Genomic DNA, 24,887 nt, shown 5'->3' with positions numbered 1-24,887 from the left:
GTCCCAAATTCTGATCCCACTGAAAGCATCTTCAAGGACTCCTAATCTCTTTTTTCGGAATTATAAAATATCAGAAAGCAGATTACCATCTCTCTAACAACATTTATAGTGTAACAAGATCATAGATATCTTGATTCATTTTCGAGTAACAGGGTGTTTCTGAAAAATGTTTCGAATATTTCGCTATATTTTGGTTTCAGTTCGAGATCTTCAAAAAATTCTAGAACGTTTTTGTCAGTAATTTTTATGGTTTATAGGATACTCAACACATATCAAACTAATTAACTATCGTTTAAGAAATACAGGGGCTGGTGTTTTTTAAAAGGGACACCCTATATTTTTCAACTCAGTTTTTTAGCCGTAGATTGGTTGATACGTTTCAAAGTTTTTGAGTTTGTGGTCTCCATTTCTTCGATGGGGCACCTTATATAAGAATATTTTTCATTTATTTTTATATTTAATTCATTTTGTGTCCATTGTAGGTATAACTGTAATAAAGTCATAAATATGGTGTTTCATTCAAAAACACAAACTTTTCTCTATATCTCTTAAACTATAATTAATTACTAATTAAATGAAACCCCCTATATATGACTTATACATTGGACCGTAAAAGAAAGCTTTTCCAATAATGAAAATTCTTGTTCTTTTACGAGAAACAATCATATATTTCCTTAAATCGTTCTCAAATTTTGGATGTCTCTTCCTTTATTCACGGAAAAATAGATTACCTGTAGACAAAGTCATCGTGTCCTCAAATATATATAATGAGAATTGCAGTTATTCATCAATACGATATCAAAACATCAACATTTCAATTCCGTGAGTTTTTTGAGGAATACTTTTATTTAAGTTTTAGTCTTGATTTATCGATCCTAATTTCTAGCTAGGATGGACATTTTTTTATACCAAATATTAGTCGAAAGGCTTTTATAATTTTTTTACGATTCACTGAAAGGCGAATTATATACAGCGAACTATGAATTATTATTTCTAATGACAATTTTATAATTTATTTTTCAAGCGAAAATTTCTATATGGATCTCATTGCCCGAAAATACAATTCTTTCACAATCCGGTATGGTCTAGTGGCTAGGATACCTGGCTCTCACCCAGGAGGCTCAGGTTCGATTCCCGGTACCGGAAATTTTTAGCCAATATATTTTTGAAAAATTACCCTCAATTTTTGTGGAACAGTATATAAAATCACTCTATAGGTTTCTCAGCTTGGTGGATTCAAGGACGAATATCGTCTGATCTTATCTGAACAAATAAAACATAACAACAAGAAGCTCATACAAAAAAAAACGAGAAAAATGTATCCATCATGCAAGTTTCCATTCATCCTAATGACATGATATGATATCCAGCAACCTTCCCGTCCAATAATAAATCACATGAGGTCGGTAAGAAACAAAGCTAGTAACGTACATCGCGAAACCCTATAGCTCCCCCCAGGGTGGTACATTAATGCCATCCCCTTGACCTCCCACACGAAACAGATTCCCCTCGCATCCTTAGATAACATCATTTCTGTCAATAATCTTTCAGAAGCATCTGCCATTTCGAAGAGACCAATTACCGTTCGATGTAGATGTCGCTGAGATACGCGTGGAGCAATCGTACGGTTGTACATTCTACCGAAATTAGGTTAGAACCCTCCACCGCCTGTTGTTTCTATCAAGAAATGTTTATATTTTGAATTAGGGAAGATATGCCTCAGCGTGAATCAAAAGATAACGAGGAAGAAATGAGATGGAAATATTTAATCAATTTGCTATCAATACTGCTCCTTTGAACGGATGCTGGATGTTGATATTTCATCGGGAATTCAATTTTATTCCGATTGGGAGTTTTATTCTTCATTGAGTCATGCTTTTCGATAAATTCAACATGAAATCATTCGACCTAAGAAAGGTGTGCCTTGATAGAAATAAAAAAAAATTCAATATTAATCTGTATTGTTAAATTCCAATGGGTACACGTTCGTTGATTCAACGTTTATTCAATGTTGTATCGTTGAAATTCACTTAACCAGTTGAATTTTCCACGTTGTCCACGTTTGGTTTCATTATCAAACGTGTTTCAGGTGCGTGTAGATAAATTATAACTACTATAAATATGATGGCATTGGACGTTATTTCAACATTGCATTTTGAACAACACATTGATTCTATGTTTTCTGATAACTATATCAGCACGTTTTCATTCAACGTTGATATAAAAATATCATTCATACTCTCTGTTTTTTGGAATTACGGATTTTCCTTTATAACTTTCCATGCCTGTATTTCATATATATCAATACTGCCATATTGATGGGACACTTCCAATTTTGCTCAAAGAATTTATCATAAGATCCAGAGCTCACTTACGTAAACCACCTTGTACAAAATTTGAATATCTGCTATGTTTGATATGTGGAATTAGATCTGTAATACAGAAAGTTATTTTGAGTAACCTGGAAGTACAAGAATGATATTTCTTCATATTCATCTGTTATGTTCAAACATTTACACTTTTATACTAGCGGTTGTTTACGATTTATTATTATATTATTATTTGTAGTACTAGTCCAGCAAAGTCATCCATGACACGCTAAAATCGTCAGTTCACGTTAGAATACTGAAGTCAAGCAGCGCCAAACGCGCTGTTAGGGCTTGGATGTGTGACCGCTTAGGAACACCGCGTTCTGTAAACTTCAAGTTCATTTCCCTCGTGTAAAGTTCTTTGCTATAGGAATGGAAGGTGCCAAACTGTCAATTCTAACAGTGATCTCAGAATGAAATAACGCAATCCAATCAAAAAATTAACTTGGATCAAAAATTTCAGTAACAATTAATTCTTGAAATTTCATTTTAATCCAGACTACAAGAATATTGAGTATTCTGTAATAATTTCTAAAAGTACAGACATTCGAAGGAGATTAGAGCTGCCTGTTCTCTAGAACAAAAGCGCAAAAACCTTCATTACCAAGCGGAGACAATTTTATCTCGAGAGCATTATAATTGTTGGACCTTTGAAGTGAAAGCTCTCACCACAAGTTCATGACGTCCATCAGAAACGAAATGAAATGACACTCCACAGTTTAAATTCACGGTTCATAAGATTCAGAAAAATGTTCAAAGAGCAGTATCGGAGTGAAAAATCACAGGAAAGCAGGATATTGACTTGCGTCACTAATTAAACTTTTAATGGTTCTATAATGGACTGTCGTTTAAAGGGTGAGCTCTATCCTCAGAAGTAATTAAGTATCGAATCAGATCTACATGTTGAACTCTCAGCAACATTAACCTGGATATCCATTTGGATTCAGAAAGCTTTGTGACAAGCGTCTGTCAGAGCTTACAGGCGCTCATTATGCAAACATAACCAAATTTTTTTCGTTTATGTTACAAAAAGTAATTAAAAATGAAATACATATTTCAACTATTCAAAAAGTATAAGACGAGTTTATCACGTACACAAGTTATAATTTTCGAAGATGCTATCAATTTAAGAATTCATTTTCTGATGACATAATCTTCAAATTTCCTATGAAATCCAATCGCACTAAACTTTTTAAGACATTCGTGTAGTTTATAGTAAAGCTTCAGGCAAGTGTAATTCAAACTCTGTTGTGTTTTCTTTAGTCTTGAGTATGTTAGTGTGAAGTTTTTCTCTCGTGTATTATAAAATGGTCTATGGAAGTAGCAGTTTTCAAGAAATTAGTGTTGATGTTGATGGACTTATTTCAACCAGGTGACTATAAGGACAGAAACGCTGATAAGTATGCATTATAACTAACACTCACTCGATTGTTTCACCTTAGTCAAGAAAGTCAATGAACAATATACCACGTACCTCCCAAAATACCAATGTCATGCTTTATGGATATCATCCCATATATTAATCTTTTTTTTTTGTTATTTTGCTTACCCAAAATTGTCACAGAGCCCAGATCAAAATCAAATGAATGAAGGATGTCTTTCACATGCTCCGGTAATGCTGTATTATTTTCTATTTTTTAGAAAAATAATAATAATAATAAAAGAAAGTAATACAGCATCAGCATGTGAAAGATACCCTTTATTCATTTGATTTTGATCAAGGCTCTGTGACAATTTTTGGTAAACAAAATAACTTGAAAAAAAGCTTTTTACATGAGATGATATCCATATAAAGCAGGACAAAGATTCAATGAATAAGAGTAGTGATATTCAATAATTTAAAATAATTCTGTAATGATTAAAATTTTTAAACATCTAAGTTTTTATTGTATAGTTGTACATTTCAGAGCCCTGATGAAGACTAAAATAAATTTGAAACTAGTTTTCCTTTTTTCCAAAAGCTGGTTTTGTGAGAAAAATCGTTGACCTAGAAACCTGTGAGAATTCACTCAATATATATATATACATGGCTCTCATCATCATTTATCAGTTTTATCTTATAATCTTCAGATCCGATCGATATATTAACCATCACAGAGATGCCTGGATCCATTTCCCTGAAGGGATGCTGTAAATCCGATTCGTCTCATTGGTAATCCATTGAGCATTGACAATGACATTCTACAGCTATGGATTCGAACAGATTCGTACCATAGATTGTTAAGGTATTCCCAATATGAAACTAACACAGTTGAATTCTGATTGTGAATGGCAGGACCCTGAAGGCCCAGCACGAATCGAACATTCAATTAATATGAAATTACGTAAACCAATGAGGCACTGCAACTATTGATACGATTCAGTAAGCAAGTCACCAGCAGGAATTTAACAGCACTTCGCAGGAATACAAAATAATCAACTGGAATGATATGAAGCATAAATAACGTAGTGATGTTATTTGATTCTTTTGTCTATTGGAGAGCTTCTCTTTGTGTTTGGAGAAATTATTGAATTATAACAATATAATATTACTCTAATTACAAACTAAACAATTATATTTTAAAATTGATGTCTCTGATGAATTCCAGAGTATTCTGCACTTGAGGATTATAAATATTTTAATATACTTTTTCGTTTCCTTAAGGAACTGAAGGCTTCAAATTGTTTTTCATATCAACACCAAGAATCTCAGCTCCGCCAATGTTATTGTCCATTGCTGGCCACTTTCTCCCATCTTTCAAGCAGCATACGAATCCCGCTTCAAAAAAACTCATCATCTTTTGAAGAGATCCACGAATCCATCCAATTTTTTACTTCTTCGTAAACCAGGATATGTGACATTGATCGAAATAAGTGAAAGTCCGATGGAGCAACGTCTGGAGAATACGGCGGATGGGATAGAACTTCCTATTTCAACGTTTCCAAGTATGTCTTGACTACAAAAGGTTCAGAAATACATAGGATACAGGATGAACCAAAAAAGTGTAAATGACGAAACTTAAATTTTTTTCTTATAGAACACCCTGTTTTTTATTGATTTTTTTGATTGCATGGAATGAATGAACACAAGATTGTTCCAAGCTTCATATGCACAAAACATATTGTTTTTGGGATATTTCGAATTTTCATAAATTTTTAAGATCTTTGTGAAATCCTAATGTCTTGGAAATTAATGAATTCAGTTGAATGAATTTTTGGAAGTGAAAACCAGGAGAATGAAGGTGAGTAGAAACTTTTCGATAACCATTTAGAACTCTACTTAGTGTTCATGTGGGACGATTCTTTGATCACTTATATAAACGTTGAAGTCGGCTTATTTGAAATGAAAAATAAATCTAAAGATTATAGAATTAGGCAAGATAGACCACAATAATTTTATGGAGGTAATGAAATTCGCTACCTAATAAAATATAGGGTGTGCCATTTAGAATAATCCAGATAATAACGTTTGATTAAGTCATCAATGAATTGTCCCACTTGGATCCCAATAGTTATAAAAAACCTTACGAGAATGTAACTCTAAAGTAGCCTTATGATATTGTGTCAAAAAAAAATTATGGCATTTACTTTTAGTTAAGGCCATATTTTTTTCGTCATTTGTTGAAACTAGTTAACCTATAGATATAAAGATAATTCTAATATTTTTCTGTCACCGAAATGTTCAATTGATCTTTTAGTTTTTTGACTATATGAATGTCGGTACATGCATTGTTCATAAAAACTTTTTCAATTATTTGTGAGATTATGAGGTCTTCATTCCATGCTGATATCTAAACTTTATTTCTTTCACTTCATAAGAAGTGAGTTTTTTGGTTTTGTCGTTTGTAATCTGTATGACCTTTTTTGTAATTTCAAACGTACCTACCTACTGATGGCTACTCGAGCCAAATGTGCCATACCAGCTAATAAAGAAAATATGTTTAATCGAATTTATATATTTTACTTGATATTACATATTTTACTTGATACCTAACCTAGAAAAAACATCTAAAATTTCATCGCTTAACCGTAATAGCGCCGCGTCAATGGTAGAACATCCTCCACAGTTAAGAATTTCAGGCTCTGGAATCTCCAACGAATACGAAATAAAAAGAAAATTCAGCAAATACCAATCATTGAAATATACCAATTTCTACATCTGAAAAAAATCATACGCACTTTCTCTACATCAAAAACACAAATAAAACCGCCCATTTAATCACAGTACCTGTACATTCTTGGTCAGATGTCAAGTTCAAAGGCCAATAGATTTTGTCAAGGATGTGTTGGTTTGCAGAGGAATCAATTCCAATATTTCACTTGCAGCCGAAGAATATCATTAAGAAGCTGTCACGACATTGTCGTAAATAACTTTTACTAGTGAATTTTTTCGTGGATTATACACTTGCTGTTATTCTTAGAAGATAAGTATGATGTGAGAATATGTCTTCCTCTGCAGTATCTCGCAGCACGAGATCTAGGAGAGTTTCTAAAAGATAATTATTATGTATTTACCGTTAGATGAATAACTCGTGCTTACGTTTGCTTTGTAAACAAACGAAAATCTTCTTTTAATAAGTGTGAATGTCCAGCCGCTACGATATTTGTAATACATTTTTAACTTTCATCGACGAACTGCAGGTATCAATGAAATCAGTGGCGTAGTTGTTTATGAAATATTTCCGTTAAGCATGTTAAACTGGCATCATTCTCCATTCTAGTTCAACAAACTGTACAATAATTCTCAGTAGGTAAGCTGAAAGTGAAGTAGCGAAATCTTCAAGATTACAAAAGTAACCCAAAATTTTGGAGCGCCAAACACCATGAAACCTCCCCCTCCCATAGCTGCGCTAGTATTGTCTAGGATTTTATTCGATTTTAGGAATATGAAAATTAAAGGTGAGAAGTTGAAATTTGACCAAAAGTTCAGTCATGACCATAGATGTTTTTATTCCTTTTGAAACATTGATGACGACTTTCATAAAACTTTGATTGACCGATTGATTATAGTTTGAAATCTATAGAAGTAATAATAACAGGTCTTTATTATAACCTCAGGGAAGTCAAGCTGATATCTCCTCCACTTAACAGAGGACAAAATTATTAATGTCAAAAATATACTGAAATTGAACACAGAAATAATGTTATTCAGTGAATCACCACGATGAAAGTTTTATGAAACCCACCAAAATTCCATCTAAAATTTTTCGTTTTAACCTATTGTCTCTTTTTTTGCATTTTAGTTCTACCTTTGTAAGGTTAGGATTAAATTTTTCAACCGTAATTTTTCCGTAGTCAATTAAACGTGCTAGTATTGGCAGAGGAAATGTATAATCGGGGCATCATTTATTTCAACGTATATTACAAAAGTATAGATAAGAACCTCATCAAAAACTGTCTACCTGTATAGGTGTAGTTATTGGTTTGTGTATTTGTTTACAAAATGAGCTGACATATTTTTATTGAAGGACTTCTTCTTCATTCAAATAATTTCCATTTTTCCTCTTCACCATAAATAAGTTGATGACATATAAATATTTTAATTAAATCTTAAATCAGAGCATAAAAGAGCCAGACATGAGTAATGACTAACCTACTAGTTTCCATTATATTGATTTGAAGTCAGCGACCCATTCTAAAACAGAATCTCAAACTAAATGGATAGATTGGAAACCACCATGAAATTTATATTGGACAAGTATTCACTAAGTGGTCAATGATTATTTCTACACCACTCTCATATAGTAAGCTTCCATTAGAATTGCATTTGGAGAGCATACTATTGCAACGACCATGATCAGTCCTAGGTCGATTTAAAATACACCAAATTTTCCTCGAGAGATTGAACCTGGAATTTTCTCTGAAGGATCAACGATAACACTTCTGTTTAAGACATTCCAAAAACTCTATTTCGAGCCAAGTTTTCTTGTCACTTCCATTAGATTGAAGGAAGGTATTAATCCATAAAGATTTGCGTGACTTCAATCTGGCAGTCCTAGTATCTGGGAGGTAAGATACAATTGGAAATAAGTTCGGGTAGAAATAAAATTTATCCTAAGATTTCCGGACTACGACCTGTCTACGAATATGAGGCGGAAGTAGGTATATTTGATAACCTCGGTAATAACACTGGTAACCAATGTAAATATATAGATCTAATAGTTCCACTGATAGTTCTCTTAGAAACTTTAAGCTGTGCATCAATTTTATGAACATGAGCACTATCAAAGCTAACAGAACAACAACATTCAGCAGCAGAAAAAATCAAGGCCAAAGCAACGGTACGAAGAGTGCTGGCATCAGCGCCCCATAAAGATCCAGCTAATTTTGAAGAATACAATTCCTCGACAACTTCATAGGCAAATTTTCCAAGTGGACCTTGGAATTCGAAGAAGAATCAAGTTTAACTACAAGATATTTGGGGATATAATTAGGATTCAAGACGAAATTATTGAAAGTTACTTTCAATTTTCTAAATTTTTGTTGATTATTCAAATGAAAACAGGAAACTTCTGTTTTATTGGGATTAGAGCATAAACGTCACTCAAGAAAATAACATTCCATAATTTTTAAATCTTCATTTAAAGTACATATTCTCAATAACTTCGAAATCAGAATGACGAAACACACGAGCAATATCATCGGAATAGATGAATTTTTCAGATAAGGTAACAGGGATGGAAGGCAAAACCGATCCTTGCGGAACTCCATTATTCAACGTATTGAAACTACTACTTTTGTCATCAACAGAAACACGAAGCTAGTATCATGATATAGGTACCTAATCGATTGTAATCAGCCTCCGATGAATTTTTCATGAAATTATTTTAGGTTCAAGTATGCAAATCACACGAACATATGCAAATTCGTTGAGAGTGCAACACTCCAACTGACCGTAGATAATTATAATCCATTTATATATTCCACAACTTTGACAACTCTTCTGCGGGTTTCACAAAAACTTTGATGGACCAATCTCGTCGCTAATTTCAGTTTGTAATCTAGCTGAAAATGAACCGAAAATATGCATTATTTGATTGACGTAATAAGAGCTTCATGAAATCACACAATGGACATGCTACCAAACTAAATCGAGTTGTAAACATCAGTTCAGTTAGCTTGATGAACTCTGAATAGAAATTCCTCATTATACGTTCCATTACTCCACAGTTCACATCTCAAAGCTTTTCAAATCCTGTGTTTCCACAAGCCGTCACAAATGATGGGAGATAATAATGTTCGTCTGACCCGAGGATAACAAGAACTTAGGACACCTCTAACTTGATATTGTCATCGTCTGTAATCAGTACCTACCTTTCTGAAATTATAGTCCATACTAAATCAGTGTGCAGATGAAGTAAGGAATAAGTTTATCATCTTATCGTAAAGGGAAAGCTTTTCAAAAAAATCCGAGAACGCGTCAAGTTTTATTTCAAGATGCGCATCTTTTGACGTCACTGATGACAATTTTGACATTTTTTTCAATGAACTAGTTTAGTGATGATGATAATACTATATTTGACACGATAGAATCAAAATATAGAGCAAAACTGATAAATCAGTGAAAACATTTTGAAAATCCATCAATAAATGACTGAGAAATAGATTATTTAAATTTACGTATTTTAGCGCGGAACGTCTTTGGTCTGTGACGTCACGGCACTTGCCTGTGATCGCTACACCATAAATTAGGTTCAAATACTTAGCCGCGCCAAGGCTCTCGCGCCGTTTGTAGTTGTAGAGTGTAGTTTTAACTCGAGTTTTGTTTTTATGTCACCATAATGGAAGAAGGCTTCGTGAAAGGACAAAGTGATAATTTGCCTAAAATAGATATATTCGCAGTGATGGAGTTTTTTTCTTCAAGTCCATCTTATGTCAGTGCTGAAATAAAAGGAGATAAACTTTTCAAGTAAGTATCTACTTTTGAGTTTGCTTCATCATGGTTCAACTTATAACGATGATTTATTTAAAAAACGTTTCATGAAAAGTTTGTAGTTGAGTACTGGTTGTTGAAGTCTATCAATGGCAAAACATATTAATGTGAGGAGTAAAAAGTAAAAAGAAAAAAAGGAATTTATATGTATGTATATAGTAAGTTATTTCAGCCATCGTGTATCGAACAAAACACGACACGAACGGCACAAGTGATTGTACACCAATGAATTCGTAAGCACTCTGCGAATACCAGTCGTCTAGTGTGTGACGTCACGCCACTTACACGTACTATGAAATTATTCTTCCAAGCGCAACTTCAAAGTCCCATAACTTTTTCATTTCTAGAGATATTTCGAAGATTCTTCCACATTTTTGTTTCATTTTACTTAAATTTTTAGAACTATGCCTTAACAAAAAAATGAAAACTAGTCCATTGCAACTGCTATAGATAAAGTAAAAGTTCATCATCTTATCGAAAGGGGAAAGCTTATCGACCAAATCCGCGGAAACGTCAACTTTTATTTCAAGATGATTTTAATATCGAGAAATTGAGAACTAGAATTACAAACAATTGAATGTAACAATGTTACTCAACAAACTGTCACTAAAGCCCAACGAGAATTTATTGTTCGTTCATGAGACTGCCAGGCTTAGGTTAGGAAGGACTTCAGTTCGAACATTTGATCAATAAGTTGGTTTAATTAACTGTCTATAATCAATCAATATAACTCTATTAAGCTCAAAGCTGGGTCATCGATGTGACCAAATGTGATTGTCTAACTACCGATAATACCAAGTTTACTTGTCTCCGGTTGATGTAGTTTACAACCCCTGGAAGAGCGGCTTTCCAGTGGTCTCGGAGAGAAATAATTTTCAAGAATCCAAAATCTCACTGTGGATTCGGTCTGTAGCTTTAATGTAAAGGTCTTGTTGTTGATTCCGTTTCTTAGGGAACCGGATTAGATATCAGGTAATGAAATTCAAAATTATTTCAAATGAAATATAATGAATAAAATTAAACTAGAACAAAATTTTAAGTCAGTGGGCTCAAAAGCCAAGATCTTTCGTTTTATTTCGTTAAATGATGCGATACTTGAACAAAATATAAAAAACTAACAGAATTATTTGAATCTGAGAGAATTAGGGACTACTCAACAATACTTATTTTCGAAGAAGGAAGTATTGATGGTTTCTCAGAAAAAAAATCAAAAAGATCGTTTTCACTTGCCCCTATCTCGCGGTGCTAGGTTGGTATATAGGCCAACCGAAACTTTTTTAAAACCCCTTTTCAAACTACTTCTGACATAACTCTTCCTTCCTTAGAATCTCAGTTTTGGTTTGTCTTCTACCAATTAAAGATTAAATAGCTCAATTACGGATTCTTATTTTCTAAACACCTTGACTGTATCATTTGTCACTCAAATATTCGAAGAAATTGTCCGGTTCCGCGCCCGAAGTATAAGTTCCAAAGACCTCTATGAGTCCCTAAGGACCGGTTTCATAGAAGGATTTAAAATCCTGTTTTCCGTGAGAAGTTTCCTTCACAAATGAAACGTTTTTCATTGTAGTGACTCCATCTGTTCACAGATGGCGTCATAGGTTATAGCGCCACACTTACTTTGGCCCTGGAGGATTTATAGGGGTCATCGCGTTGCAACAGAGTCACCTCTCCACGATGGTGTGAGAGGATGTGTATAAGGCAGAGTTCGCTGGATTGATTATCTGAAGAGTCCACCAGCGATCTCGGAACGTAATACCAAACACCTGGGAAAAGGCGCACACCTCGTAACTTGGCTCGAGAACGTCTCGCCAAATCATAAAACCATTTTGAGATTAGAAAAATGTTTTCGAGTGTCCTTCCTCATTGATTTCCGATTATGGCCCACTAATGGGAAGAAAGGGATCCTTTTCTTCACCCATGCTCTTTGACTACCAAGCATAACCTCATTCTTTTGTGTCATTCCCATCACACGTTTTTCTCTACCACACAATCTTTTTTTGTTGAATTTATCATATTTGAAATTGAACACCTTCATTTACTTTCACTTTTCACAGGAAATTTCAATTTCAATTCAACAAAATTTCAATTTCAATGAAATATTACCATATGCAGAAAATAAACCACTAGTTCTCTGAGTAGGCAACCTTAGGAGATTTAACACTTACTAATAAAATGAATCTTTCTCTGAAATACGGTCGGAATGTGTTCATGAAACCGGAGCTACTTTCAAGCTCCATATGATGGCGACTTCCTAATGAAACGGTCTTAACCAAGGAGAGCTTTTTCGAATGGATTATAAAAACTAGCCGTAAACGACCCTACTTTTTTTCTTTGTTGCCTTCGAAATCGTAACATCGGCGTATGTTAAATCCGCCCAGAATACCAGCCCCACTTGAGCATTCCTTAAATTTTGTCATTTTTCATTTTCAAAGCATCCGCCTTCAACCTGGTTGATTTTTCTGGTCTCTCATCTGGCACTGGGTGCTGGAAACTGTGCAACCTTGCTGACTGAATTCAGATAAGCCAAAATATCCCAGTACTAATCAATTTGGTTCCTCGCCATTCTTATCCTTTAAATATGCATCGAATTCACCCACGTTATGGTGAGACGTCTCGAGGTGATAACTAAAAAAAAAAGATAAATAATGAATATCCTGCTGCCAAAATAACCTAGGATTACACCAGTCTCGCCCGCTCTGCTGGATACAATGTGTTTTATTCTTACTTCACAATAATTTGAATAATTGAGGAATTTTTGATTTATCGCATAATATTAATTTTCTCAAAAATTTCCTTATGTAACATGACGAAACTTTTGATGTGCTGTGTGGAAAGAACTAAGCTCGTTCAAATGGCACAAAACAAAATTACGGGACCATGTTGAAAAAAGTCAATGACGTCATCGCCGAAACATTAATAACGTCATCAATTTGAGTAATAATTCAAAAGATGTTCATTTTGAAATAAAATTTTATAGGTCTGCGGATTTTCTCGGAAAGCTTTCCTTTTCTTGATAATGAATTAAATTTATTCCTTACTTTATGTACACTCTCTATAATGTTTGTTTGTAATATTTAACCGCCTAATCGGCTGAATCAATAGACATGAAATTTTGCACACAAATAGTGCTCGACTAAAGATAGACAACTTTTTAAATTTTACCTACAAAAACCAACATGGAACGGATGGAGAGTTATTCAAGAATATCCTATTTTTCGAGAATTCGAATGCCAGATCGTTCCTTAGAGATAACAGCATTTCTCCGCTTGCAAAGGAATCTGAAGTAATGAACTTATAAAAACTCGTAGACTGAAGAATGATCTCTGTCAAAAAATTTTATGTACCTCATTGTTGGAAATAGTATTGTTTCGTTATTTTATTCCAAATGACACGAATGAATGGTGATGAAAGTGAAAGTAATAATCTGAAAAAGTTAATTTCTGTTGAAGTCAAGAAGTAGCTGACTGTCCTACATATTTATTCATCAATATTTTTCTTACTTTCAGCATTAATTACATGTGTATGAACCAGCTCTCAAAAAGTCTTGTTACAACTCAGTGATCTTCTCCAGTTTTAAGAAATGAAACCAAATAACAATATATTACTTTTTGAATGTTGAATACAGTTTGAAACAATTTCGAATTCGAAGATAAGTGAAATAATAATGTAAATTATTCATGTCAATACAAATAGGAGTTATCATATGGTATCAATAGTGTCATTTCTTCTTTAATGTCATCCAGTTTTGAAGGCTGCCATCTCTTGTCGAAACGACGATATACAGGTTGTTCCTAAATTGCAGGTACAAGGGATAATGTCCACGGATCATTTTAAGGAAAAAAGTCCTATAACGTTGCCCTCAATACATATAATGTATCAAATGTTTCAATACGGAAATATACACAAGCCCTCAAAGAAGCTTGGGTTTAACCGATTCACAAGAAAGAAGAAAAAGACAATTTCCATAACTACCGTCCACTATCTCTAATCTCAAATGTATATACATAATTTGAAATACATTATATAAAGTTCTCAACTCTGTAATAAAATCATTGATATATTTCAGATAACACCGACACTTTTCTAGTACATTTGACCAAAGAGTTTGATACGACATCTTATTGCAAACAATGGAAAAGTATGGTATAAGAGGTATAACTTCAAAACTATTCCGATCATTCTAAACAGGGAGAATATAGAGAAAAATGGCGAGCAAATAATATGAAAAGAGGGGTTCCCCAAGGATCAGTATTAGATCCCCTACTCAGAGGAAAGCTCTGAGGTCCTCTACTTCATATAATGTACACAAACGATTTGATTGAAGTAATATCCAATGATACCCGAGATGTTAACGTAATGTAAGACGACGACGTATCAGTAATCTCCGTTGGTTCAACTCCAGATGAATGCAAAACCGGAGAAAAATATTTGGAAAACTTCGAAAAATGGCTCGGGAAGAATAAACTCACAATGAACCAAGACCAAATTGATAATATTCAGAGAAAAGAATCCACATGCCATCATTTCAATCTATCATATAACGTTAATTTATAAGTCGGTTTATAGGTTTTTAACCTGACGTTTCGACTATTATTTCCGTAGGCATCTTCATAAGTTCCTAGATCATAGATTGTAACTCGACGCTGAATTTCGCCGAACATAATTTTTTTATCTACAACTAGAGGGCGCTCTTGACCTAATTCTTTCCCCATTTCACTTCAGTGAGAAGAATTTTCCAGATTTGCTGTGCCGTCCGATTATAATCCGATAACGTGGGAACGAATTGAATTACAAAAATATCAAGGACTTTCCACCACCGGCTCGAAACGTTTCAAAGCCGTGCTACGCAATTTCATCAGACAGACATAACGGCGCAGAATTAGCCCTCTGAGAAAGGGCCTTCCATATTTTGTTCGTCATTTCTAATAACCCGTCTAAAATTCTCTCAATTCCATTTTGGAAGTTGTAGGAGCGGACTGAATAAATATTTTCTGTCTGAATATTAATAGAGTTGAAAAGAATGTTTTCGCATCGTAAATTTTAGCACGCAATTCAGAGTTATTTCGGCTAGACAAACCGCAGAATTCATTGACCTTTTGATTTGAAATTTTAATAGTTTGGTATCCAATATTAATTTTTAATTTCATTTTATTAAAAGATTTGTTTCATTTTCATACTCTGATTTCCTGAATATTATCATACAGATTTTTCCCAAGTTGAAAGTACAAAAGAACATGAAATACTCATCGGATAATTTTGAGGAAGAAAGTCCTATAAATCTGGGCTGCAAACGCTTTGTTTTCGAGGAACAGGGTGTTAAAATTGGATTTTTATTAAGCATCTGCACTACACAAAATATTCAAGTGAAAATTGGCATGGATACTCAATTTCGAGTTCACCTCACTTGATATGTTAATTTCAATCAAAAATCTACAGGATTATATTTTTTCTGGAACAGTGCCCACCTTTCCACCAGAATTTTGGTGGACTACTCGTAGTGAAAGAAAAAATTTTAATCCATACCTTTTCAACTTAGAATTGAGACTAAAAAAATTCAAATTGAGAATGATCAAATTCAAATTGGCACTAAACACATTAATTTCTATGTCAATCCATTATTTCACTTTTTGTATTTGTGAAAAAACATCAATGTAATTTTGGAAATATTCTGCATTTAATTTTGATATAGAGTATTTTTTCGAATCAAAATTTCGTATAAATTCGTCCTTTACTGGATCTTGACATACAAAGATGCGTGAATTTCATAGAAAAAATTAAATTAAATATCAATATTGACTTCCCAATTTGAAATAAATTATTGCTAATTTGAATGTGTTTAGTCACAATGTGAATTTGATTTTTCCCAATTTGAATTTATTAATTCCCAATTTGATTTTTTTGAGTCCCAATTTGAAATTGAAAAGGTGTAGTACGGAATTTGTTGGTTTTTTGTGTTTTTGTCGTATCTGCTACTGATTTCGAGAAAAGAAATTCAAACAATTCCCTGGAAATTATCAGGAAAATCAATATTATCATGAAAATCTGAGCTGTGATGAATTAATGAATTATTAGTTTTAATAGTTCTGCTTCTGATCTGTTCAAGAAGATTTCATAAACTCGTATAAAATATCCCAGAAATCTTTAATTTTCGTTTGTATTTTCAATCATAACAAAACATGGCAACCCATTTTTAGTGTCATTGGATAAAAGAGTAGGGGGAAAATATACCATGTTTACCCATGTTTAATTTCTGGAAACTTCCATAAAATTCATCAATTAATAACCAAACTAATTATCATGCAACTTTCATTTTTCACATGTAAAATGCAAAATATTATTTGTACTCAAGTAGGAAGGTGAGTATTCTCAATGAATAATGAATATTATCACGTCACGATGTCTGTATTACTTAATTTGGAGCTTGAGGTCGAGACCATGATGACCAATTGATGATCGAATTCGATTGGTTAGGTGTAAGAACAGGTGGGGGTTGTACAGAAATGTGCAATTACCCACACTGAACCTCGCCCTATTTATTTGTATGATATATTTTCTGTAACTAATGTCTAAATAATAAAGACCTTTATTATTATTATTATTATTATTATTATATCCGTCCAGCCGTAAACACGATAACTCCTGAGCGGAAACATCTGAGCACTGAAGATTGTTAGGGTTGGTTCGGTTCTCGAACAGTTGGGATCGTAAATGGGTCAAATTCGACTTAGGATTCCGTAAGTACAGCTATTCGAAAATTTTTCTTGTTAATCTCAGAATCATGAATTCGTAAAACAAAAATTTTAATTTGATCGGGTTATCAAAATCAGAAAAAATTCAAAAATCATCTGGAAGTAATAAGTGGATACGGTACTCAATAATTCAGTGACGACAAATTCGTTCATGTTCAAAGGTACTTGTATTTATATTTGAATTAACAATTTGAGATTAATCCGAGATTTCATAGTGATTCTTCGGTCAAAAATATACAAAACTCAAAGGTAATATAAAAAAAGAACCTACTTTTTCAGTTACTACAGATCCGACCGAGTTGAAGTTCTGCAAATAGGTGTAAAATATCTAATGTTTAATGCAGAATTCCATGTGAATCGCTTAACCATAAATGTAGAGAATTCAAATAGAATATCAAAAAAATATATCCAGTATTGTTGAACAACAACTAGGTTGAAATTTAGTATTTTAATGTTAAATAATCACTTAAATCTTCAAGTCAAATTTCAGAGGAACTGTCTCCAGTCCAAGACCTCTCGAATACATTTATTTTTTATTTTTTGCGATAATTTTTTAAGGTAATTTTTCACGATATAATGTTATACCTAAGCATTAGGGATCCAAGTCATATTATTCTTTTTAATTAAGTTTCATTCTCAATAATATTTTTCATCCCACATAATAGAATTCATGGACATCGAACAAAATAATTTTATATTCGAATTAAAAATGCGTTCACCATATTGGTAGTTTCATTTGAATTTTATTCAATAATTCATTACTAGCTTCAAAAAATAACTGAAATCACACGTACAAGTTGAATTTATTTTATGTATTACGAGAATGTATTATGATTTTATATTTGTAATCAACAAGTATCGAATGCTGCAATTCGATAATGATACATCTAAAAATCATAGCATTAGTGTTAAAACGAGTAGCTATTTTTATAAGACGGCGATCAGATACAACTATAATTCAAATTTCTTCCTTCCCTCCTGAAAGACGAAAGATAAAAAGGAAGGTTCCACCGAGATTTGAACTCGGATCGCTGGATTCAAAGTCCAGAGTGCTAACCATTACACCATGGAACCGGTTGGCTATCAATGCCAACAGCGTCGTTATATATCTACGCATTGTTAATTCATTCAAATATCCAATAGAATATCATATGAGGAGAATATTCTCTAAAATTATTGAAAATAATTATATTTTTCTGAATCTAACTCATGTTTTGATGAACCAACAGTTACGGGCGTACGGCGTCTCGTGAATCGGTGTATAATCGAATATTGTCTATGCTCTTGTGATATTATAACTCATTATACTTTGATGAAAACTGTCCTATATGATTATTTTGAAAGCACCAATCAAAACCAATTTTGCTAAACATCTATTCTAAGGAAACTTCCAAACTTTTTAGCTTAGGTATCTATACCTATTCAGAAAATATCTGAACATGCTAAGGACTGAAAAAAGAAACAAACAATTTCTTGAAATCTCATGTTACTGCTAGGCCTTAAATGTCCAATTGATTTTCAGAACAATGGATTGAAATTTGAAAAATAATGCGTAAAATCTTAAATCTGATGGACTTTTCGAGGGAACTACGAGCGAAATGTGAAAAAATGTGAAAGCATCACATTAATCTGGAGTTTTTGAGCACTCGTTTTTTCTTTCGCCCTTGGAAATAATTTTATGATTGTACCCACCTAATTTTGCTGATCACCAAGAGGAATAAAATTGTTATTCTTTATGTTTGAGAATTTTTAACTCACTGTCAATTAAATTTTAGGTATATATTTTTTAACATTATTCTTCAATTTTCTATGGTTCTGATGATGCTATCAAGACGAAATTGATATGATTATTCTTTGTAGATATGCAAAATATCAACCATACAGCTTCCTCAATACCTACTAAATATTGAGTATTTAGTAGTTCTTTTTCAATATTCCCTTTTTATTTTTTATGGTTCTGACCACGTGATCAGCTTGAAATTTTGCACTCACTTGTTTAATATCAATACCCAAATCTAAAGTCAGTTGGTGGTGTGTTATATAGACATATTAGTTAATTTTTTTGTTTGAATATTTTTCTTGAATTATCTAGAATTCTTATACAGGTTAGAGGATATCATGCCATCTGAGATATTTACGTACATATAATGGATATCCCTTGATGTTAAATTCGTCTGCATCATTCCTTCGTTGTTTTAGACTGAATTGAATTTTCATTCGGCTCTTTGAATTTCTAAACATGGAATTTCTGTTGATCCAATTTGAAATACCGCACCTGAATTTTGGCGCCCTAGCGACCGCCTACCCTGCCTACCCCCTAGCGACGGCCCTGCATTCAGATGAGGTAAGACGGGAAATATTTTATTGGCTCTGGGCTGTTATCATCATTCGAACAATTGAAATTAACAAAAGCGATAGAAATTGTGACAGAAACAGAAGGTCTAAGACCCGTATCATTTCGAACTATTGTTTGGACGAACTGTTCCGAACAGCCTAGGTTTTCTGCAAATACCTCGGCAAATACTCAATCTCGTTAAGGTCCCTGATTACATTCTATAACGGGTCAATTCTGGCCTCCAAACATTGAAACAAAACGTAACCTGAAAGATTTCGTTGAAAAACTTGCTGGATATATTAGATAATTTCTCGTAAATTGTATTTTGAAGATTGTATAGGAGATCATGGCAATATTGCACATGTCTAATATAAAAGAAACTTTGCGCCCAACGTATGAGCTCTTTCGTTTTGTTTTATTTTGTTTTGTAAATTTTCTAGCTCAAAACTGAATCGTGCTCAATAACCAGGGTATTCCAATCCTAAGAACAAATTCAATGGGAAATTCGGTTCTAAAAATCATATGAAATTATGAAAATACTATATGATGTGTAGAGATCACAGATACTCAAGCTTCTTATACTTATTGATTCCCATGAGGAAATCATCATTTCATGTTAAACGAAAGTAAAAACTGATATTCATTATTAAGTTTAAAATCCTACAATAGTGTTAGGACAAATCTTTTTGGCAGTTTTTCCTCAATTTCTAGTTACTACGGTTTGAAAAATTTCCATCAAACATTGAAATTTTCGCGAAAGAGAAAAACAACAAACATATTCAGAGCCGGACTTTGATTTTCAGATTTCTGAAAATGTTGATTTCATGAAGGCACTTAAGAATTTATTCGAATGAAATCCGAAAATCACCCTGTAAAAAACTTATGAAGAGGTCAATGCACTTTTAAATGTTCATTTGATGTTCCCCTAAGTAGCCTCTAAACGAAGTAGGAATATGTACAATAAATATATAAAAATTAATATTAATAATGTGAGATTTAAATTTCTCATCGAACTATAAAAATCATCAAAAATTTCAGTTTCACACGGAAAATTAACCAGGTACCTACCTGTGATAATCTGAACTTCAGATAATTAAAATATGCGGTGGCTACCAAGTTCTCCGCATTTTACATTATTTGATTTTTTTAACAATTTTAAAATTGATGTTATTCTTAAGATGTAACTAAAGGAAAAATTTAACATTATTAATCCAGAGACCTTGGTAGCCACCGAATATGGATTGATTTCCTGTGTGAAACTGAAACTTTTTATGGTTTTTAAAGGTTGATGAGGAATTTATATATCATGTTATATGATATATTTTTGAGAGAGGAAAAAAAAACGATTTTATTTGATATACCGAGTAATTTTTATGGTTTACCCACATTTGAAAAACACAAGTTTGTATTATAACTTCAAAACTAATGGCAATAAAAAATAAATAATCATACCAATAAATTCTACTAGAAGAAGTGTTTCTAAAATATTTTTTCTTCATGTTTATAGCAGCAGTAATAAAGAAGTTATGGTAACCTTTATTTCATTTTCCACTTTTCCCTTTCAGTTTGAAAATAGTTGAATTAATAAGGTTACGGTTTTCACCAAATCAATTCTCTCAAAAATTGAGCCCGTAAATATGCCATTCATGTTTTCCTAGCTCGAAGAAATTCTGAGACTAAACAACGAATTTGGGACACCCAAAAATGTAGAAAATTTTCGTACTTAGGTGATATAAGTGAAAAAGTAGCTTATAGTATCTCCAAATTTAACCTGAATATTACCTTCATAAAAATGATTAGAATATCATTGTTATTTAATACAAAAGATTCAACTCCAAACACAATAAATCAGGAGTTTATGGACCATGTTTAACTCAAACTACACTGGAAAACTAGAATTAACGAACATGGGATGAATTTTACCAAAAATTAAACAATTCTCCTTTGTACCTCATTTTTAAATAGATAATGTTCACCCTTCCCACACAATTGACAACAAAAAAATTATACATGTGGAAGTGGAATCAAGAGACAACAACCATTCAGATTTCAGAATACATTGAAATTTGTAAGTTGGTGAAGAGAAATAGTTTCGAAATTATGAATGAATAAACAGAACTGTTTTATTGCACAATATTCAACGAATTCAAATAATACCTGAAATTCTAGACATTTGTTTGCATACCTCATTTCACAAAAATTTTCTCTGTCTTTACCAAATTATCGGTTCTTTTTCGGTATTTCTTATCATGATTTGTATCTGAATTTATATGCAGGGTGGTCCAGATTTCAGTGCAATATCTTTGGCGTCGGATAAAACAACTCTTTCCATGAAACAAGTTCCTATAAACATATATCCTAACAAGCTCCGTTTTCGAGATACAAGGTATTGAAGTTTGAAAAGAATCAGATTTTTACTCTAGTATTCTTACATCCATTGCTTTTATTTTTAGGTATTGGTATTGATATTGTAATGTTTCGAACTAGTTAAGCGTCTCCTGTCAAAATCATCCAGCGACGTAGATATAGGGTTACTGAAAATCTACACCACTGGCTTTTTTCAAAAAAATTGTTTCATTTCTGAAATCAACAAAGCTTCATTGAAAAAAGATCTGTTCAATTTTTTTCATAGAATGTACCATTTTCGAGATAATTGAGTTCTGAAAAGCAAACACTATCCACAAAAATCTACAAAAATAAATTTTTCCATTAGTGATAGAAGAAAGCACAAAATTGATTTTGTGTGTCATTAAGCTTCGAGATGGCGTTTAATTGAACATTTTAGAAAGAAAATTCAGACACAAAAACAATAAAAAAATATTCACAAAATATTTTTATTAATGTTCAATTAAATGTCATCTGAAAGCGTTATGATACAGTACGTATTTTTTTTTACTTTCATTCACTAATGGGAAAATTTGAAAAAATAAATTGTTGTAAATTTTTTGAATAGTGTTTGCTTGATACTGGATTATCTCGAAAATGTTTTATTCTATGAAAAAATTCAAGAGACTTTTTTTTTGAAGCTCTGTTAATTTCAGAAATGGAAAATTTTTTTCGAAGAAAGACAGTGGTGTACATTTTCAATAAGAAAAGGATCAACGCACCCCAATATCTAAACCACTGGATAATTTTGGAGGGAGAAACTTACCTAATTCGAAATATCACATTATCAAGACTTCAATGCCTAAAAACTAATGCAATGAAAGTAATAATATCAAAGTTATAAGTAAAAAACTCTTTTTTTTTCAAATTTTAACGCCCAGTATCTCGATAACGAAGCTTGTTACAATATATGTTTAAGAGAATTTTTTTCATGGAAAGAATTGTTCTATCCGTCGCCAAAGTTATTGCATTAAAATCTGGACCACCCTGTATAATTACCGTACAGTACCTACCATTTGAAGAGCTTTCAGTGTCAGATGAATTCTGCCTGTTTATTCTTTACTTTTTAAAAATAATGAGAATAGAAGCGCTGAAGTGTACCGTACATACACTGTGTCCGTAAAGTATGGAACAAATTCATTTTTAGCGAAACAGACCATTTTAAGAAATAGTCCTGAATCACGTCGATTGTTGATTTTAATTTACCGTATTTCAAAATAATAATCTAATATACAGGGTGAATTACTTTCGAGTAATGACGTCACCGTCTTTTTTTTTAAATGGAACACCCCCATTTTGTCTAAATTTTCCGATTACTCTAGCTGAGCTGATTCCAAAAATGTATCACATATTGATTTCAATTGGTACAGGGTGGACAAAAATACAATAGTTTTGTGTGTGCTCATAAAGTAACGCGTAACATTCTTTATTAGTTAAATTAACAATATTATCGAAAATACTTATTGTCTAGCGGAAATTGGTTTGAATGTAACACCCTTTAGTTTGTTACATTTTTAGATTAATAAAAATAAGAAATAATTTCTTTCATATTCTGTCTGCTAGAACACAAGTACCAATCATGTTTGGAAACAGCTCATTTATATTAATCTAAAAATGTAACAAACTACAGGGTGTTACATTCAAACCAATTGCCGCTAGACAATAAGTATTTTTGATAATATTGTTAATTTAACTAATAAAGAATGTTACGCGTTACTTTATGAGCACACACAAAATTATTGTATATTTGTCCACCCTTTGCCAATTGGAATCAACATGTGATAAATTTTTGGAATCAGCTCAGCTAGAGTAATCGGAAAATTGAGAGAAAATGGGGGTGTTCCATTAAAAAAAAAAAGAAATTACTCGAAAGGAAGTCACCCTGTATATTAGATTATTATTTTAAAATACGGTAAATTAATATAAAAAATCGACGTGTTTCAGGATTATTTCTTAAAATGGTCTGTTTAGCTAAAAATGAATTTGTTCCATACATTACGGACACAGTGTATAATTATTAAACGCTGAAAATTCCACTTGTTTAACCCAAAATGACACTGCGATATACCCAACTGCCCCAATGAACGAAAAACTCACCTCAAAGAAGTAAAAAGAAACTTTCACGCGACTCTCTCGTTTCAGTGGTGCGTCCGATTCGCAAGCGGTGGAAGCACTGAAACAACCCCTAGCAGGCACTAAGGGGTAATGGAACTGAACTGAAATGCCGACCTACGCTCACCTCCAATGCGCCTGAAGTCTAATTATCACGATATTTCCTAGAAGATTCCTACCCTTGCCGATAAGTGCTTGTTAAAAGTTTCTAAAGTTGCTTCTAGACAGTTTTTTGTTGAACTTGAAGTTTGGAGACTGGCTACTGTTTGTTTTTTTAACAGAATAATTATTGGATAAGGTGAAGAGTGGACGAAATTCTGAGAAATCGTGGATGGGAAGGTTTGTGAGTTAGGAATATTATTGGGCAAAAAAAACAGAAAGTTGCAAATTAATTATTTTCCTTAGCCAGTCGTGATTTCAAGAAGCTGATAATCGATTTCATCTGCAGTTTTTGTCCATGAAGTGAGCACCCTCTTTTCGGAAACGAAAACTTTTTTGCATTCGTTAATAACTAATTGTGACACAAAAATTTTTGTTTGTACCTCAAGAATACTGATGGTAGAAAAACATCACATTCCGCTGGGGCACTAACTTCTATTTTTTTTTTCGCTTTTCCCGAGAAAAAACTTGAGTTCATGAAACTTTTTTTCAATCTGACGCCAAAGTTAGTGAACCAAAATCTGGACCAATCTGAATTTTTATACTCGAGGGGGGAAAGATTTTACTGTCTGCCAGGTCGAAGGAACCGACGTACCGGCCTGCCTTCAGGAGTTTAAACTTCTGAAACTTCAAAGAATAATATATATGAATTTCAAGTTTCCTATAATACTTTTGAAAAAAATTTTTTTTTTTAATTTTGAAAATTTCTGCCACCACTTCTCCACTGCTATAATCATTTGCCGTTTCGATTTTGAATAGGTATAAGAGTATATTAAATCGGCAGCTTTTCTAATATACTTTTCAGTTCATAAAATTTTCACACCTGTCGCCCCTGATGGTAGCTGAGGCCACCGTAACCGCAC

The 24,887-nt window shown here is 32.8% G+C and overlaps 1 protein-coding gene and 2 non-coding genes across 4 annotated transcripts in view; 1 reads left to right on the top strand and 2 right to left on the bottom strand.

Annotated features, from left to right (window-relative positions):
- The window catches only part of LOC123682977 (synaptotagmin-15-like), a 187,664-nt gene extending 163,717 nt beyond the window's left edge, over positions 1-23,947 (bottom strand). For both annotated transcript variants that reach the window (XM_045621836.1, XM_045621837.1), the window contains exon 1: positions 23,851-23,947. The gene's annotated coding sequence lies outside the window, so the exon portion shown is untranslated. The remainder of the gene's footprint in view (positions 1-23,850) is intronic.
- Trnae-cuc lies at positions 1,075-1,146 on the top strand. Its single transcript has one exon. It is a non-coding gene; the product is annotated as a tRNA-Glu (tRNA).
- Positions 18,036-18,107, bottom strand: Trnaq-uug. The gene has a single exon. It is a non-coding gene; the product is annotated as a tRNA-Gln (tRNA).
- Positions 23,948-24,887: the final 940 nt, after the last annotated feature.

The sequence above is a fragment of the Harmonia axyridis genome, chromosome 6, assembly GCF_914767665.1.
Source record: "Harmonia axyridis chromosome 6, icHarAxyr1.1, whole genome shotgun sequence".
NCBI classification, from domain to species: Eukaryota; Metazoa; Arthropoda; class Insecta; order Coleoptera; family Coccinellidae; genus Harmonia; species Harmonia axyridis.
Note: the sequence above shows the minus strand (reverse complement) of the source record. Positions and strands in the feature narration are given on the sequence as shown.